This window comes from Taudactylus pleione, unplaced genomic scaffold (assembly GCF_031769625.1).
Source record: "Taudactylus pleione unplaced genomic scaffold, aTauple2 ptg000069l, whole genome shotgun sequence".
Taxonomy (NCBI): domain Eukaryota; kingdom Metazoa; phylum Chordata; class Amphibia; order Anura; family Myobatrachidae; genus Taudactylus; species Taudactylus pleione.
In genome coordinates, this window is record NW_028284471.1 from 12,734,501 (window position 1) to 12,755,111 (window position 20,611).

The 20,611-nt window shown below is 47.1% G+C and overlaps 1 long non-coding RNA gene across 1 annotated transcript in view; it reads left to right on the forward strand.

Annotated features, from left to right (window-relative positions):
- The first annotated feature begins 7,429 nt into the window (after positions 1 to 7,429).
- Positions 7,430 to 20,611, forward strand: part of LOC148534326 (uncharacterized) — a 32,288-nt gene continuing 19,106 nt past the window's right edge. The window contains exon 1 of the long non-coding RNA XR_015877677.1: positions 7,430 to 7,560. This is a non-coding gene — a long non-coding RNA (uncharacterized LOC148534326). The remainder of the gene's footprint in view (positions 7,561 to 20,611) is intronic.

The following is a 20,611-nucleotide window of genomic DNA, read 5'->3' on the forward strand; positions in this document are numbered from 1 at the left end:
CCGGAGTAGTGTTATCCAGATCCCCTGTGAGGTCACATCCCCTTTATTTAGACCATGCTCCTTTTAGGTCAGATGCGCCTCCTGCGCGTGTTGAATATCCAGAGTGTGCAAAGGGGGTCACCAGACCCGGTTACGCCTTTGGTGGCTACACTGTATATCATTAAGGTCATGCTGGGACAGTGCAACCAATAGAAATCTGACTTTCCATCATCCAAACCTCCTGCACTCTGTGCTTATCACAGGAGTGAAGGCGGTATTTGCACTGGGTGTGCGCACACTCCAGGATGCCGATGAGGTATCCTGCAAAAAAATGCAGCCTTTAGGATGCAATTGCTACTGCTAAGCTTTTCAGAGCTTGGTAATGTTGGAAAGATAATGCTCCTGTGCTGCCTCCCTGCAGCACTGTACAGGTAGGATACAGTTGGCAGTTGCTAGGATGCGCCGAAGCACTGCTAAGAGAGACGTGCTACAGCACACGCGCAACCTTTTCACACGTCTTTTCTCCCCAGCGTCCATGTGGACAGGTCGGACCAGGAGACTCTCACCACCTAAGAGTCTGCAATGCCTCACTGTATGCCTGCAAATACACCACCATTGTACACTTGACCACCGATATGATTGATAAGAATGCAGTTATTATACCTACATCCGGCATCCCAGCTGATGAAATTCTGGCGCCGGAATGCCACTACCCGGCCAGAAGACCGGTGCCGGAATACCGACAGTAGTGGAGATGCCGACGCCGCAGTCCTGACAGCCGGGATGCTGATCACAAGTATAGCGGGACTGGTTAGGTCTTAGCCGCGAGGTGGGGGTTAGGTTTAGGCATCACGGGGGCTAGGGTTAGGCTAGGGGGGGGGGAGGTTAGGGTTAGGCACCACTGGGGGGGTTAGGCTTAGGCTCTAAGGGGGAGGGTTAGGGTGCAGGGTGGGGGGAGAAGGGGGGAGGGTTACCATACTTACCGAACCCTTGTTGGGATCCTGAGCATCGGGATGCCATTGTTGGTATATTGACAGCAGGCATCCCGACTACTTGGATTTTATACCAATTCCGATTGATAAATAGGCCCCATATATTGAAGAGAAAACAAGTGCTACCAACAGCAAAAACATTTAATAAAAGGTAATTCTCATTGCATAAAATTATGACTGTAGCTCTGTGGTTTATTTTGTTTAAGAATGAGCATTCTTGTGCCAAGTAGAAAATGAGGTGAATATTACTTGGAAAAGTTTAGAAAATGTTGCATATTCTACAAAGGTATATACTATATGCATTGTGTTACCACTAGATTACCACTAGATGTCATTAGAATTCTTCACAATATTAAATGTTATATTCTGTATCTCAGTTACAGCTATAACCTGAATTCAGTATAAATTTGTCTCACATTAGCTATTGTAAAAATAAAATTATTCTGCATGGTATTTATACAGTGATAATTATTAGGTCTTCAACTGACAATGTGTATAATATAAACCCCTGTGTCTTCAAATCCAGGTGCCTATTTATCAAACTAAGGGCCTGATTCAGAGCCGGACGCAATTAGTGCTCGCTCGTCCAGAATATAGGGGTGGCTATTCAAATGAACCGTTCGCTCTTTGCGGTCTGTTCACGCCTCTAGGTCTGAACGAGCAAACAAAACTTGCGGTCGTTTTTTGGAAAACTACGCCCCCTGGCCGCTCGCATCCTACGTCATGTCCGCTATTTATTAGATTAATCGAGTACATCGACCAGCGTATGAACTGCTCGCTATTCTTGTGGTTGGTTTTTGCTACCACAATCTTGCGAGCAGTTCTGGCTATAAAATAACCCAGTGACGTGGTCAATGACGCTGCTGTATTAATTATGCACACCCATAAAACGCCCGTTTTGACCTTTAAGCACGCCTGCGTTCGGATCTCCACTCCCCGTTTTCAAGCACCTTCCCCTGTTACCACCCACATACGCCTCTTTCTGTCACTCAAATTTTCAGGGATTCGCTATTTTGTGAGCACATGAATTTAGACCGCACTGACTGGTTCGCGCATGCGTATAACGATCCGTACGCATGCACAGTTGGGCAAACATCGCTCGGAGCGAACGAGCGGCCGCTTACGAGCGGCTCTGAATCAGGCCCTAAGGCTCATATTCAATTAGACATGAAAAGCCGGAATCGGAGAAAAAGTTTCGCCTGTTGCCACTTTTCTTTTGTTTTATGTCTTATCTCCAAATTCAATTCCAGGATTTTTTCGCCTAAGCGGAAACTCAATGCAATGGAATAGGCGGAAAAGTTTCTCCAATGAATGGCAAGCGTAAAAAAGTGCAGAATCTCTATTTTGGGGTGCAAATGTGGGGAATTGATTCAGAACCCTTTGAACACCCCCAAAGGACAAATCATCCCAAAAAATAAAAACAAAAAGCTCAGAACACTTCAAAAAAGACGTCATTTTTGGAGCAAAAGTGAAAAAAGTGGGGGGACAAGGATAAAAAGTAGTGAAATAGGTTTCTTGGGGGGCTGTATGGATGGGGCGGGTGTTTTTTGGATTGCAAGTGCAGGTGGATTTTTCACATTTTTTAAAAGTGCATTTTAGAAACACAAGTACCATTTTCAAGTACCCCAAATTTGACAGGACTATTTGTTTTCCACAAAATATACTGTTTTCTATAATTTTTCATCAAAATTAGGGCTAATAGTACACATCTGTAATGATTTTCAGGGACAGGGCATCTTATTTTGGGGAAAGACTGATTCTCCCATTCTATTCAGTACTTTCCGCCTGTTATGCATTTGCCTATTTGCGTTTTTTGCCTCTCTGACAATTGAATAGGGCGAATCACGGGGACACGCATGCCTTGAATTCGCCTCCCAAACAGGCGAATATGCGGAAAGTACAACAGGTGAAAAGTGTCCGACTTTTCGCGTCTAATTGAATACGGGCCTAAAAATTGCAATCAGTACTTCAAAAAAGAGAAATTACTACAATTTGACGTTTTTAAGGAGTTTAAGAAGGTGTCATAACTCGGAAGTAAAGTGGTAGCTTTAACTGGGATAGGCAATTTTTGGAGTCTTCCCTATGGTAAATAGCCCTCCAACCCCTTCCAAAAAAAATATAAATAAATCAACAATAAAGAATTCTATGTTTCAGTGCTTTGCCACATAGTTTAATAAATGTGTCCACTAGAGAAACTAAAAATTTGCTACCAAAAAGCATAATAACTGAAAACAAGTAATTTTTGCAATCCAAATCCCTAAATTCGGATTTAAAATTCAAATTCCTTACCGCGGGAAGATCAGAACCGCGACTCGGATCTGTCTGGATCTCCTCCGGAGATGAGAACTGCAACTTGGATCTGTCCGGATTCACAAAATTCTGGTGAATTTGGATTTCTAGAGAACCGGACCACACATCTCTAAAATATATATATATATATATATATATATATATATATATATATATATTAGAGATGTGTGCCGACCCCTGCGTTTTGGATCTGGATTAACTTTTGTGTTTTGGCTTTGGTTCTGGTTTTGCAAAACCACCCTCACGTGGTTTGGTTTTGGACCACAGATGACTGGCACTCTGTGTCCATGTAAATCCCCTATCAATCAGCCTTTTTGTTGAGCAGTTCCCCAACCATAAAAACAGCATTTCGTACCTGCAGGTCAGAAACCGTGCAGGTTACAGTGCGAGTCAGATGCAGTACAGGTCAGATACAGTGCAGGATATAGTGTGGGTTGGATGCAGTGCAGGTCAGATACAGTGCGGGATACAGCGTGGGTTGGATACGGTGTGAGTCGGTTACAGTGTGGGTCGGTTACAGTGCAGGTTAGATAAAGAGCAGTTTACAGTGCGGGTTGGATACAGTGCAGGTCGAGTACAGTGCGGGATTCAGTGTGGGTTGAATACAGTGCAGGTCGGATACAGGGCCTGATTCAGAGGCACTCGCAAAAAGCGAGCGCTCGCTCTGAATCAGGGCGGGCGCTGATTTTTTAGTTGCGGCCTCCTGGCCGCTCGCATAGCTGTGGGTAACCACCCACAGCTATTGCGAGCAGCCAGGATGATGGTCGCGATGGTCAAGACCTTCGCGACAATCGGGCTTGCGACGAGACCCTTGTGGTAGGAAGTTCACTTCTGACATCACGTGGATGTCAGTAGAGCCGCCCAGAAACGGCAGGCGTTCCTAAGGGAACGCCTCCGTTTGTGCAGCCACCCCCCGACCTGCCTACAGAACGGGGTGAGCTGTCGATCAACATCGACAGCTGCCCCGTCTTGCAGCGAGCCCCGGAGCGAGTGATTTCTCACTCGCTCTGGGGCTCGCACATTCTTCGCGTGCGCAATGGTCAACCATCGACCCGCTTGCGAGCGCTAAGCGCTCGCAAGCGGGTCTGAATCAGGCCCACAGTGCGAGTCAGCTACAATGCGGGCTGGATACAGTGCAGTTGATAGTGCAGGTCAGAAACAGTGTGGTTGGATATAGTGCGGGTCGGATACAGGGCCTGATTCAGCAGGAAAGGCATAGATGCAGACGCACGCACCCGGCCGCTGCGAGAATGTGCTAACACACTGCAATCGCAGCACAAAGATGCAAACGCCCAACACTACGTAATGCTGCCCCTTTACCCTCCGCTATCATCCGTACTGATGCGCAAGGCATAGAAAATATCGGGAACTTCGTTTAACATCGGAGCCACACGCAGACTAAAGTTAGACCTGACCCTGACGCAGGAGTTGAGAGATTTCCTGCACGCAGAAGGACGCCAGGCTGTATCCGACATCTCAGAGTCGGTTACAGTGTGGGTTAAATACAGTGCAGGTCGGACACAGGGCCTGATTCAGAGTTGGGAATAGAGGGGGTCATTCAGACCCGCTCGCAAGTGGGTCGATGTTACCCCAATGCGCATGCGCACGACGGAGGGAGCTCCGTCATGCGCATGCGCAAGACCCGGACAGCGACAGCCAAGCTGTCGCTCCGGGTCTCGCACCAAAGGGGGCATGCTGTCGATGGTGACTGACAGCACGCCCCCTTTGTTGGGCGTGGCTGCCAGACGGAGGCGATCCCATGGGAACGCCTACCGTCTGGGTCCGGCCCCACTGACATCACTAGTGATGTCAGTGGGAGTGATTTTGGCTCTGATAGAGCCAAAATCACTCCAGGGCTTGCGCCCACGAGACCCTACCACAAGGGTCTCGTCGCAAGCCCGATGGTCGCGATGGTCTTGACCATCGTGACCATCTTTTTGGCTGCTCGCATATGCTGTGGGTAGTCACCCACAGCTATGCGAGCGGCCAGGAGGCCGCTCCATTTTTAGGTAGGAGGGCACTGATTCAGAGCGAGCGCTCTGGTCAGAGCGTCCGGCTCTGAATTAGGCCCAGAGAGAGAGATAGCACTTAACTGTGTACCTGGACAAACCATGTTGCAATGCAAGGCGTGCAATTAGATACATAATTTATTTTGGCATGTGGGGTAAATACTGGCTGCTTTTACATGTAGCCCACAAATACTGCACAGCTTTATAATTACTCTACACTTTAGATGTCAGTTTGGACACCTCCCTCCCAAATCTAAATCTCTCTGCACATTTTAAATCTGCCCCACCTGCAGTGCAGCATGGTTTCACCAAGATGATCAGTTGAGAGAGATAACTCACTCTATTCCCAACTCTGAATCAGGCCCACAGTGCGGGTTGTCAGGGCCGGCTCTAGGGGTGTTCGACCTGAGCGGTCGCACATGGGCGCCACCCATAGAGGGCGCACCCCTCCCCAATATCCCGATTTCAGCGGGACATTACGGTCCCGCTGTTCCACCTGTGGGCTGAAGTGGCCCACGGGTGGTTAAATCAGGAGGATCGGGACCCCCCACTGCCACAGCTGTGCCGGACCCCGGAGACTGTGAATGGATGCTTGCGCGCATGCGGGCGTCATCCATTCAGTGACGGGAGAGGGCTGGGGGAAGCCCAGTTGGTGAGGCTCCCCCCAGCCTCACGTTATTTGGAGGCGGATACGCCTCCTAATAACGTCACATAGGGAGGTGGCCTATGATAATTAGGCCACGCCCCCATTTTGAAGCCACGCGCGAAGATAGGGCGCTCTGGAGGGGGCCGGCACAGGGTGCTCCGACCCCTGGAGCCGGCCCTGCGGGTTGGATACAGCGCGGGTCGGATATAGTGCAGTTCATAGTGCAGGTTGGATACAGTGCGGGATACAGTGTAGGTCAGATACAGTGTGGGACAGATACAGTGCGAGTCGTATACAGTATGGGTTGAACACAGTGCAGGTCAGATACAGTGTGATATACAGTGTGGTTTTTATACAGTGCGGTATACAGTGTGAGTTGGATACAGTGCAGTTTATAGTGCAGGTTGGATACAGTGCGGGTCGGATACAGTGTGCGTTGGATACAGTGCAGTTTATAGTGCAGGTCGGATACAGTGTGGGTTGGATACAGTGCAGGTCGGAAACAGTGCGGGTTACAATGCAGGTCAGATACAGTGTGGGTTGGATACACCAATAATGCACTTACTGTGACATCGGTGTCTTCAGTGCGGAGTTGCCAGTGGTGTCAGCAGTGAGGGGGTGCTGGCGGTGTCGGCAGTGTGGAGGGTGTTTCCGGCTGCCTCGACAGTGCAGGGTTGCTGATGTAGTTGGAAGCGGGAGGTGCGTGGGGGGGTGCCGGCTGTCACAGCAGTGCAGGGGGGCGGCGGTGTTGAAAGAGAAGGCAGCAGTGTCAGTGTGGGTGGGATGGCCAGTATCTTCCCTCCTATGTCCATTGAAGTCTATGGGCAAGCGTGACAGATGGCTCTCTCAGCCAATCAGCGGTAAGACCAGTGAATTCAATGGGACTTTGATAATTGGTACCCGAGGCAGAACTGCGATCCAACAGCCTTGGATAGAGATCCGGAGCAGGCGGGTAGATTCAAGCTGTGTCTCGGATCCCGGAAGTTCAGGTGGGCTCGGTTCATCTCTAATATATGTATTGTCTACTAGAGTTGACCACTAGAGTCACTAGATCAGCCATGTAAATCCAGACACACATGAAATAAACATGCTGCCCTGCAATTACTTTCCATGTATGCTTGAAATTTTTTAACCCCTTCAGTGCTAAGGACAAGTGGGACTCATCCTTCACATATACCTCAAACGTCCCACTGAAAATGTGTTCCTGTAGCAGTCCGTAAAGTAGGAAAGTATGTGGGGAAGAAATTTATGGTGAAATAAAACCTCAACTCTGCAGCCACTGCATGGCATGGACTGAAATAAGACGTTACATATGGGATGAAGCTGAAACTTATTAAATAGTCTATTGTCCCTTTAAGGGGTTTATAGTAGCAAAGTAAAACCAATAAGAAATCACTGAGTATTGAGATAATATTTGTTCTTTTGATTTAAAAAAAAAAATCCTAAAGAACAAGGAAGTTGAAGAGAAATTTGATTACACAAGGAAGTAACTGGACAGAGAGACCAAGAAGCTTTACAGTGAATGTGGCATGTGTGGATCTCCCATCTCTACAACTCTGGCTAATCAGACAGTGGGTGGTTAACTGAAGTCATGACCTGCATTAAGCCATACTTACCTAACCAGGTAAGTCAGCTGAGCAACAATGTTAAATGTTTGAATTTATGCAGAAAAACAAGTTAAGGAATTAACTATCTCATGTAACAGAAATATACTGGCTATGGAATAGAGCTTAGCATAAAGAGAATGATAAGAACTGTGAACTTGCTTGCAGAATGTAATCATGGTGAGGATAGTAATATTTATTTAAGAGCATGAAACAAAATAGCACATGCAGTAGATCATTTATGAAATGCAAAATGTTTGCCATGTATTTGATTTGGTGACTCCAAGAGCCTTGACTTGCACATAGTTTTCTGTCAAATTACAACATTAGGAGATGGAGAGTAGAGTGTTTGTATAGGAACAACTATTTGCACAGCGACAAATCAGAGTGGAATGATGACATTCTTTCCAAAGTACAGACCTTGTGCACTTAGTGTTACAGAGCAGTGCAGAAATATCATTTTGCAGACTGTGATTTTGTAAGTGAGATATCAAGTTGGACCATACTTCCCTACCCTCCTGATTTGGGAGCCTCCAGAAAATCGGGTGCCGCTCCCGGAAAGGCAGACAAGCCTCCCCCCGCGATAACCTGAGAAACCCCCAAGGGGGTGGGGGGTGGAGCAATTCATGCTGAATTGTGTCATTTTGGCCCCGCCCCCTGCATCACAATGCCTGTAATATCAGCATTGTTTTGGGGGGTTGGGGCCAAAATGACAGTGAGTTGCTCGGCCAAGTCCCCTTGCGCCGGCCAAGCCCCTGCCCTGCCGATCTGGCTGCTTCCTGAAGGGACAGGTGGTCTGGTTCTTCATCTGTAATCCATTTAGCTTCAGTTGCATTTCTAGCTGCATTCTGAGCAATGTAATAAAAAAACTTCCCCCCACATAAATTTTCCACATGTCTGATAATTCCTGTTATTAATTTAAGCCACTCGTCACAAAATTGGCATGGGTTGTGGTCCATTCCCAAAAGAAATATGTTTTAGTTAATGTAATAGGCAATACCAGCGGTGGTGGCTACCAAATATAAAATAAATGAACAAACAAGTGCAACCATGTTCACCAGCACATAACAGAACATAAGGATGATACATAATCACAATTTACTTAGCGTAATAATAATACTGAGCACATTGATGTACGCTAGGTGGGTCCAGGTGCCTGATTCAGAGATATACGCTATACATTGACTGGGCGAAAGTATTCAAATGTCACAGCCAACAGGGATTTATATTGAGAGGACCACCAGCAGCTTCGCAAATCCAAATGACTGTATACAAAGATGCAGCTCTGTCACAGATCAGTCAATTATCGGACTGCTGAATAACCATATGGTTGCGAAGAATGGGCGATGAGACTGAGACAGTTAAAATCCAATAACTTCGGTTAGGAATTCCCAAAGCAACAATGAAAATATCAATGCAATTCAGTCTTATTTCAAAGTAAAACAGCATTTTATTCATAATATATACCTCAATGAGACAATAATACATTTCTCGTACACAAATTATACATGACATTACTCGTACACAGCAATAAATAGAAAAAAAAAACGAACACTATACCTGCAAACTCGGTTAAGATTACAGTCAAGCCAGAAGACGCTCAGTCCAGCCCAACCAGTTTTTCAACTTTTCTTGGTCAAACATTATGGTTGTATAGGTTTCATCTACAAACTAACATATATCGAAAAGTTTTCTTCCATTGTTCAAAGACGTAAGCTGCCCACACACATAGCGATATTTTACCCGACCTGGCCAATTCCGACACATTGGAACGACAGATCGTGTAAAATATGGCCAAATCCTGAGTAAATCGTGAGTCCCCACTCACGATCACGATGTGGTCGCACATCGCATTGTCAGATCTGTCATGCAGTAGGGCAGATCTGACAATCTAGGACACGATGCACTGTAAAAAGTCTGGATGCAGGAGAGATCATATGAAGATTGGATACCAAAATCATATGCAAATCGTGTGCAGAGCTGCCGGGGAGAGTTTCAAGGGAAATCGTATACATTGGCTGATCGTGTGCACATCGTTATTTCTGTGGGTACCTTTAGTAGTAGCTTCATAATCCCTAGTATTTGTGTGTTTGTTTTTACCTTAATGGAAAAAAATAATTAGCCGATTGATACCGCACAATGGGGCTAATTCAGCAGTGCCTGCAAGTGCACTGCTGAACGCAGATTCATGATCATCGGGAATCTGCGCATGCGCAGGACCCATTCTGCAAGTGTGCAGAATGGGTCCTGCTACCGCACACGAGCTAGTCATTGAATGACTCTGCCTGATTGACAGGCAGAGGCATTAAAGTGGCGGTGCGGGGGCGGGGCGGCCGCCGTTCCTGGAAACGGGGTGCATCCGCCCCAGTTTCCAGGAGTGGCCAGCCCAGAGACTGCGAGAACGTACGTAGTTTGCTGGGCTCACAAGCCAGCCAGCTTACTCAGCTGGCCGGCCGCCCGGCTCCGTCCACCATCGCGACCATTGAGAACCGATGGTCATGATGGTGATCTCAGCACATCGACCTCCATCGCAATGCTGGGATTGCAAATTCAGCAGGGGGTGTCATACACCTCCTGCTGCATTTGCATGCTTGCAAGGATCGTTTTACAAAGCTGCCTGCGTGCAGCTTTGCAGTTGCGATCCTTGCTGAATCAGGTCCTATGTAAGTGCTATTTAAAGGATAATGGCCCTCATTCAGAGCCGCTCATTAACAGCAGTACGCTCGTTGCGTTCCGATGTTGAATAACCGCGCATGCGTCGGTGTAACACTGCGCATGTGCGTACTGCAGATTGCGAGTTTTTTTGGACTCGTTCCTAAAATAGCGTACAGGAAGTGACATGTCAAATGTGATTGACAGAACAGGGCGTTTTAGGGTGTTGACGAGGGTGGAGATGGAAAAACGCAGGCGTGGCGAGGCGTTTTTGGGGCGTACATACATTAGCAGATGCGAGTGTAAAATGTGTACGGACCGACTCCTACGTCACTGGATGATCCTCTTTCCCTTCCAAATGCTCGCACAGCTTAGGGTCTGGATTACTCGACCACATTGGCGATGGCCTTCTCCTCCGTCCCGGGACTCCACGATGTTGTTGCGATTAATCGCGGGAGGGCAGAAAAGCAATTAGTGTTGGATTGAGACCCGGCTTGGTATGTGTTTTGACATCAGTTTTTTGGGATAGCACAAAACCGTACGCAGGTGGAACTCAGAGCTGCTAATGTCAGGATGACACAATCAATTTGCGTACATTTGGGGGGGTTTATTTGGGCAGCAATTTGGTGGTTAGGGCCTATTGTAACAATAATGTCATCATGTTTTCAGTTTCGCACCATTTTATTTGTGCCTCTTGAATTTGTCGAATTATATGATTTTTTAAACGTTCCTTAAAGAGCCCTTTTTTTTTTTTTCTTTTGTTTTGGCCGAGTTTTTGCCTTTTGGCCCAGGATTAAATGTAACCCATTTGTACAATAATTTCACAATCCAATGTCATTGTTTAATTTCCAATTTATTGTTCAAACAAAAAAACTTATTTTTAAAATTTTGGGGACATCTTTTTTGCCCAAAGATATGTTCCCAAATCAAACAAATTGGCCCAACATAACTGTTGACATAAACATACAACAAAAAAATAAAAACATTTCACAAGAAAGGAGAGGGAAGTTTTGACCAGAAAGGAATAGGAGCCAAGCACAGAAGGATTGTGGGAAAAGTCACCATTGCTGTCACCGTTTTTTCACCCGTTTGGATGGGGGAGGGAGGGCGCCCGACCGGGTCCGGGATGTCATCGGGCTGGCCTGTCCAGAGGCAGATGTTGTGGCCTCTGGACTAGGCACAGGGCTAGGCACATTTGGAGGATTGGCTGATGTTGTGCCAGAGGTGGAGGATCCTGATGTTCCGGCAGGAAGGGAGGTCGGCTCCACCATGTGCTGGCGAACGAGCTGCTCCAGGGCATTGGCGATGCGGATGTTGGCCCTGGTATTTTCCGCCAGGGCCTGACCAATGGTCACGTTGGCCGCAGCATTTTGCTCCAGGGCCTCAGCCACCCGTAGCAGACTGGCGTCCATCCTCTGCAGAATCTCCGTATGGGAATCCGATTTGAAATTGAGTTCTGTGAGGAGGGCCACTACCTGCGAGGGGGATTGTCCTGGACTGGCTTCTGCAGGGTCCTCAGCCGGATGTACTGGTTCCTCCCCTGCAGAGCCAGCAGAAATTCGGCGGCCAAGGCTCCCCTCTGGAGCAGACTCATCCGCCTGTGTCTCTGTTAGGAAAAAAGAGAAAAGCCTCACATTACAATCTACATATTGGCACAATAACATTTCAGAGTTGATGACATCCAAAGATTTACCTGGGACAACATGAGGAGCCGCAAAGTCTGGCATGTCCGTATCCATGTTGGACACGCCAAACACCTCCACAGGCTGCACACACCCCTGTGCCAGCTCTTCTAAATCCGTCAACTCCAATGACACAGGGGTGGGACCCCCACCTGTCCCCCTTGCATGCCTAGCAATGTCCGCGAGTTTTTGCTTTAGGCGATATTTGAAGTCGCCCCATCTGTGGGGAAAAATGGAAGCCATTATCCTTTGGTTTAAAATGGGGTTTGTTTTTAGGGGGGGCAAGGGTTTACTTACCGCCGTTTGACATCCCGGGCTAGACGGACATAATCACCCACCCTATTGACAGCAACGGCTACCTCTTCCCACATTCTCCACTTCTGGCTTAGACTCATATTCCTGTCTGCCTGTGGCAGGATGTCCACACACTTCTGGATCAAAACCTCCATCTCCTTTCTTGTGAAATGTGGCTGCCTTTTTTTTTGGCCGCTTTGGCCGGAATACTGGGCCCAGCAGCCTCTTCCATGTCATCCTCCTCATCTATTTGTGTAAATTTACAGAATTCACAAAATCACAACTTGCCTAATCTTATGTTTCAAATTAATCATTGATACAAAATGCATGAAAGACTTACCGCCTGACTCTTGGGCATTTTTTCCCTGGTCTGTCGCCATGTCTGAGGTCCAAACAAGAAATACACCAGAATTTGAATGTGTTTTCGTGACGTATTTATACATGCGTCCTTATTTTGCGGCCGCATCATTGATTGTGCGGCCCTATGATCCCTCCTTAATTTGTGCGGGAAACGAAACACTATTTATGGCTTGGTGTGTCTCAAGTCGAGGTGGCGTTTTTGGATTGTTGGAGGTTATCTTGGCTGGAGTTTATTGATTGCGTAGAAAGGAGTTGGCGGTTGGAGATTCGTTTGTTGGTTAGATTTGCGGTTTTTTTTTCCGTTATCTTTGTTGGTTTATATTTTTGGGACCTCGTTTCTTGATTTGGTGAGTTTTGTGAAGTCTAACTTTTGTTCAATTGTTGTTTCATTGTGTTTCTTATTTTTTGTAATTTTTGGATCCATAATTTCTTCTATTTTAGATTTTGTTTATTTTCGACCCAAAAGACCTTTTGATTTTGACTCTTATATATTTGCTCTTGGTAAGTCCATTTTTTATCTTGTATTTGCGAACTAATTAGCGCATTTTTAGTAGTTACTCTTGACACTTGTATTAGCGAACGAATTAGCGCATTTTTAGTAGTTACTCTTGTGACTTGTATTAGGTAACTAATTTGCGCATTTTTAACAGCTTAATAATCATTCTAACTTTTTGGTGGTTTCTCTTTCGCTTTTTGTGCCAACATTTCGACCCATTTTGATGTACTGTGTTAAATGTCGCTTTGCTGTTTTGCTAAATGGGTGTTTGGCATATTTTAACTTTGGTCTAGCACAAAATTTTTAAACAAAAATGCACAGAGTGAAATGTGTCAAGTAATTTTGGTGTTTATTTTCAGTTTGGACGTATCATGACAATACCCCGGCATGTAAGCAGCAATGGATGGTATCATCAAGCTAAGTTGTTTTAATATAGTTTTGGGGTGGGTCAAAAGCCTTACTTTGAAATCTTTGAATTTCAGGTTGATCTGGGGCAGATTGTTCTGGCCATGCTCCCGGAAGCCGACCAACCTCAATCTCGTCCCAGGCGTAGGCATCGTAGGCATGCAAGGCCCCAGATATTTCGAACACGTGTCACCCTTTTTGGAATGCCCGATGATGAGGTTTTAAGACGCTACCGTCTACCTCCCAAAATCATCATAGACACTCTCTCATTAATAGAAAGTGATCTTGAGCGGCAAATTGACAGTCCAACAGCAATACCACCACTTACGCAATTTATGGCGGTGTTACATTTCTGTGCCTCAGGATCGTTTCAAACAACGGTGGGAATAGTGGCGGGCATCTCCCAATCCTCCTTTTCCCGGATCCTGAGGGCAGTGATGGAGGCACTTTTCAAGCACCTCCATCATTTTATTCAAATGCCTTTGGATATGGGTGCCCTTAGTGTGGCCCAGGCCAATTTTTACCAAATAGCTGCCTTCCCACACATCATAGGGGTTGTGGATGGTACTCACATACCACTTCAGCCTCCAGCACGGCTGGAGGCCATATTTCGAAACAGGAAACACTATCACTCCCTGAATGTAATGGTGGTATGTGATGCCTCCCTCCAGATCCTGTCCCTGAATGCTAAATTACCCGGAAGTGCACATGACTCCTTCGTCATCCGGCAATCAGGGATATGGCACAAATTAACCAACCTACAAGCTGGTGATGCGTGGCTTCTGGGTAAGTGGAGAGCTTTAGTACATAACAATGTTAAGCTTGATACACAGTGTTCCTGATGTTGTCAATTCTTTTCCATAGGAGACAGTGGATATCCTTGCATGTCCTGGCTGCTCACTCCTTATTTGGCTCCCACACCAGGCCCACAAAGTGCGTTTAATTCCGCACTTACAGCCACCAGGCAAGTGGTGGAGTGCTGTATCGGCCTTTTAAAAGGCCGATTCAGATGCCTCCACCACTCTGGTGGCGAGCTCATGTATTTGCCGGATATGGTGTCGAAAATTGTCGTCCTGTGTGGGATATTTCACAACATCGCCATAAGGAGTGGTGTCCCAATGCAGCCAGAGGATGCCTTACCTGAGGATGACCCCCCCGAGGGTGGTCGGAGGTCAGTATGTGGGGGGGCCATACGCGATGATGTGGTGGCCAGATTTTTTAGGTAAGTTTTAACAAAACAGTGTTTAAACCTAATGTGTTTGTGTTTGTTTGCGAACATCTAATTTTGTTTTCTTTTTTTCACCATCTTCGGTTTGTTCACATAATCTTTGGCACTACAACGCTCACTACTTCATGCTACCCTTAACCAAACCTGGATCTGGTCATTTGTGGGAATATATTCTGGAACCCATATCGCAACGCCATGTTTGTGGAATCATTTTGGCATGGTCCTTCCTCAACCAGTTCTTGATTTGTTTTTTTTTGTTTTTTTTTTATTGGTATGTGTTGTATTTGAGATTATCACTGTGTGTTTTTTTTTATGAGTGACCACTTTGATTTCTCAGTTATGTTGTGAATAAATGTTTGGAGAGTTAAATGTTCGTCCTTTTTTTGGACGTTACCAGCAAGTTTAACCAGGTTAACACACCTTACATTTGACTAAGGGGTAATCCAGTACTGACGCCAGTTGAGCAAAAATGAAATATGTTTTCAGGTTCCCAACCCACACCAAAAGGAAGCCTGTCCAATCATTTGGCTTTGTAAGATTCGCCTAAGCAGCTTGCCCACCAACTAGGAACCTGTAAAATGTAGAAATATCTAATTGACACTACACACAAAAAGGGAAATGACATTGTTACTGTTATGTGTTTCTTGAGGGTGTTTTACATACAAATACAAAACCCAATCTAATTTTTAAAAAAATGCAAAACCTTGCAGGAACAGTCTACTTATGTCAGGGTTAACTATCTTTGGTTTTGAAAAAACGATTGAGGCAGAACGTATATTAGAAATAAACAATTTATTTAGAAAAAGATAAAAACAAAAAAAAACTACTGCCGAAGGATGCCAGACAGCCGGTCAAGGGCCACAAGCACCCCAATTACATTTTGGCGCATGTGTGCCACACAATCTTCGACCTCTTGCCGACGCCTCTGTTCCTCTGTGGGTGAGAAAAGTGTGTGGATTAATCAAACAATAGGGAATCCACATTAAAAAAACAAAAACACAACGAAATCACTCCAAAACCAAAATTAAAAAAAAAGGGGTGCTGCAAAAATTACAAGGCCTATGTAGAAATACCCACAGGTGTGATATGTGTATGTTGAAATCAGCAGGAAGAGGTAAAGGCAAACTGCTAAATCACCAAAAAACAACCCAAAAATCACGATTACATACAAACAGTTTGTGGTTAAAAAAAACGCGAAAGAAAAACATACCGGTAGCCAAAACGGCAGATCCCGAAGTCCCTCCATCTTCATCCTCGGAGGAGCCTTCATTCCCCAAAGAACGGGGCGGGGTTATCACGGACTCCGTGGAGGGGGTAATTGGAAGAGGGGTGGTTGGAGGAGAGGGGGAAGGGGGACGGAGGGGAAGGAGGCCCGACAGTTCCGGGAGAGGGTCTTGGAAGGCTTGGGAGGAGGGGGGAATAGGGGAATTATTTGGGGTGGAGTGTTGGCTGGGGGTGGGTGAGAGTGGGCGGGACCGCCGTCTGGCCGGACGGTGACGGCGTAGTCTTGCCTGTCCCCCTAAAAGATGTCAAACAAATTGTGGTTAGTTTCTGGCCAAATCCTGGCCAAATAACATTTTAAAATCACCCACCACCAACAAAAAACATGCAAATATGAGTAGAATGAATATATCAGAAATAGAGGGAAAACATGCACACGCAGATATGATGAGAATGAAAAAATAGGACAGACATGAAAACATGCACACGCAGTTTGCCCCACAAAGACAAACATGAAAACCACAATACATAACACTTACTTTCCACTATCTGCATGCGAAAGCATGCCAGCAAGCGGGGCGTTCGCCGTTGCAGGTCAGACCACCTGCGCTCCAGCTGGCCGATGTTGCGGCGTGAGCCGAAGGAGCGCAGGCGGGCCCGTGCCTCCACATACGCGGAACGCTTCTGCCGGTTGGTGATGGGTGGAGGCTGGCTGGTGATACGCCGATCCATCACCTCCGTTAGCACCAGCAGCTCGCGCCTGGTGAATGCGGAGGCTCTCATGATGGCAATGGTGTTTTTCTTAAAAAACATTTTTGACAAAGTGTGCCCAAAATTTCTGATTGGCTAATGTATCTTGGAAATTAACAGGAGCAATTTTATTGGTTAGTGTATGAGTCATGTGTTCGACAGGGCCAGAAATCTCTGGAGAGTTATGATAGGCTTGATGCAGTGACATGCGTAAGCAAATTTAAATAAAGAAATGAACCCCGGGAAATATGCGGGGATCCACAGCAATAGAACAATTGTTTCATTGTGGCTAACATGTTTTTTGAGCAATAAAAGCAAATGTTTAAGCCGTACGTAGTCTGCGGGTAAACAAAAACACGGACAAGAGTAAAGTTTCTTGCATTGTGTTGAAAAAAAAAAAACAATTAAGCTAATTGATACATTGATTGGCATGATACGATTGATGGAGGTAGGCAGAATAAAGGAGCAGGTAATCGACATCTGACATGGCCACTTCCGGTTTATACTTGTGCGTGCGTTCCCTTCAAGCCATTTCGGGGATGCACGCTCGCTATTTCGCACGCTCGTTAGTTAGAGGAGGGGTCGTCTGAGTTTGGGGAGGATTTTTAGATGCGAGCGAAAATACGAGCGAGCCCTTGAATTTAAATATTTTTGTACGTACGCCTAACGTACGTGCGCCCGCTTGCGAGTGGGTCTGAATGAGGGCCAGTGACCGTAATATAATAATACTAGCTATGTGCTCTTAAGCACAGAAAACATTGGGCCTGATTTAGAACGGATCGCAACTATGATTACGCATGTAGTCTCACTGCGATGATATGCTAATCCACTGCAATCGCTATGCCATCACTGCACAACATAAGGACACCCACCTTACCTTACACACATCCGTAATCCTTAGCAAGACTGCGACACCATTGGTAACATAGAGTACCATCGCAGCCTCACGCACACTTGCACAAGCTCTGACCTTACTCAGGAATTGCTAACTTCATCGCACGCTGTGAGTACACAAGCTGCGTATGGCATCGCAGTGGACAATTTATGCACGCCCATGCAACGGCGTTCAAACGCACTGGCACACCTGCGTTTCGCTGACCACCCCCCTGCCACCACCCCCAAACGGTACTTCCTGTCAATCACTCTATGATGGGTCTGTGTAGTGACTGTGATCGCAGTCCCGAATGCAGTGGCATGTTCGCGCTTGCGCAGAAAGGAACAAACGGCCAATTGCGTGCGTAATCGCATTTGTGATCCTTGTTTAACCATGCCCATTGTCCCTCTTCATATCTACATCTATTAGGCACTGCCTCTATTGAGCAAATGTTTTACCAAGCATTAATGGAGACGGCTGCTTTTAACAGAGTGCATCAATTTGCATAACTTGCAGAAATGACAGCGATGTGGCATAGAGCTAGAGGTCATCCATCTGCAAAGCCTGACAAAATGTTCTTGTGGATATGTGAATAGATCACTGTGCACAAAAACACTTGTACATTGTGCCATACCTGCATCTCCTTTAGATAGCAAGTTTTACTGAGCAGGCCCATCTCACTTTTTGTTTCATGGTATAGTGCAACATTGATGTTATTGGTGTATTCCTTTTTTCTACTTCAGGGTCCATAGGGTATCCACAGGATACCTTGGGGTATAGGCGATGGCGGCAGACATCCAGGCACCACAGAGTTACATTTTCAGCCTCCCAGGATGCACTGGGGTCCCTCTCCTATACCCCACCCCCGAGCCTCAGGCCACTCAGTTTTCGTAAGCGCCTGGCCGGACCAGTCGCACCGTACAGAGGGGGGTCTTTTTAAGGCCCCTGAATATTTCTTCGCAGCTGTGGCTGCACAACTAGAGTGCTCCAGCATAGGACAGTCAGTATTGACGTCCATGCTGTCACTCCTACACCCCGCCGGTACCAGAACGCCGGTACTGATCCGGGGATGCTGGTAGGTAGCTGGGGTCACAGCTAGCGGTGATCCCCGGCTACCTGGACTGTGGCCGGATGCACGGGGAACAAGGTAAGCGGCGGGGTCCCGCGGTGGGCACCCGCCGGTAACACAGTCCTGTTTGGTCCCCAGGCAGGGGGCTCCCTGGGGACCGGCTGCGTGTGGGGCCAGGTACTGATCCTGCGCCTTCCACTAGACCACCAGGGACAGCGGGCCGCAGCATGTGCGGTACAGCGCGTCGTCCCAGGGGTTAATAGCACGCCAGGGGAGAACGCCTTCCCTGTCTCACAGCCGGCGTCTCCCCCGCTGCACAGTGCCATTCCACAGCGGTCTGAGCGGGCTGTGTCAGCGCTCCTCCCCCGGGCCCTGCCTTCTCTCTGCTCCTCGGTGGCCATTTTCTCACTACATGTGCTGGGGATGGCAAACGCTGCTGGAAGCTGATACAGATGCCATTGCGGTCCGGGTCCCCCCGCATACCTCTCCTTCAATTAAGGTCAGTGTATGCAGCTCTGTTTCCTACCAGGCTCTGGTCTGTGTAGTTGATCGCAGTGCTTGTAATGCAGGATGTTATCTGTGCATTGTATGTGACTTAAATGCTAGCACTGTTTGCCTGTACTTTCATTTCTGACTGTCAGCCTTTTCCTATCCCTGTTCTTCTGCTACAGCCCTTGCGGTGCGGTGTTGCAGGGTGTTTATTACCTCACAGTAAACGTGGTTTTTCTGTGTGGGAGGTCACATACGCTCCGTTCACACTCCTCATGTCGGAAAGTGAACGAGGATATCCTCTTCCAGCTATAATGTACTGATATCATGTGCAGTTAGCGGAGGGATATGTAGACGCTGAGGGTTTATGGAGGGCATGTTGTATTATATATCACGCCCCATTTCTGTCACTGTGCCTGCACAAAAAAAAAAAAAAAAAAGGGGACCGCCCTCGGCTGGCTAAGATGCTTACAGCCTTTATGGTGGTCTCATCACATGCAGGGGTCCCTGGACAGTTGATGGTACCCCAGTGTATCCTGTTTTTCGCCCCCCCCAGGTCTCGCAGGAGCCTGTGTGGGTGAATTTATTGTCCAAATGGTATAGCACCTGATGGACGTTTTACAGGGGGAGTCACCATTTCGGCCTTCTAAACGGCCTTTCGGGTCTCAGACGGGTAAAGACATGACGTCTGATGACGGTGACATTATTGACTTTTTCAGACACGAGCCCCTTAGTGCAAAGGAGGCGTAGTCTGCGTCTAAAGTCTATATACCTGGCCTTCTACGGGCAGTCCGTGCGGCTTTGGTTATTACATATCCCCCGTGGCTAAATCCAAATATGCCTTCTTTAAGGATAAGGGTGTTGCCACTGTAATTCCTCTATCTGGTCAGGTGGATCATTTAGAGGAGGCGTGAAAAATCCGGGTAAGCGGTTCCAGCCTCAAAAACGGTTGACCTTTTGCATACCCCTTTTGCGGATAATTACATTTCCGAATGGGAGTTACCTTTACGGGTAGATTCTCATGTTACACGCTTAGTGAGGAGTGCTACGTTGCCCAAGCCCTCCAGGTCCTCTTTGAAGGAGGTTCCAGATTGCAAGGTGCAAATATATCTAAAATCCAATATTCCCTTGCTGGAGGGGCTTCCAGGCCGGCTATGGCCGTGTGCTGGGGGGCCAGAGCCGTGGAACACTGAGTAGGTAACTGGATCTCTGCATACTGGCTCTCCAGCAGAGCAGGTGGATAGTGGCAAATTCTCAGAGACTTTGCCACGTTCATAATGAGACGGTCTTACATATAGCCTACTCCTTTCCAGAATCTCCTCGGCAGCAGTAGCGGCTTGCCGCTCCCTGTGGTTGCGCTCTTGGAAAGCGGACGCAGATTCCATTTGGAATGCTTTGCCTTTTACGGGACAAGTCCTGTTTGGCCCTCGTCTGGACGCAATTGTGGCCCTGCAGGCAGCAGCTACGTCTGCGTGTCTGCCATCGGCTACAGTCCCATCAGGGTCTGGAGCTTTGTCTTTTGGGCCCTGTGAGGCCAGGGTAAGTCTAAAA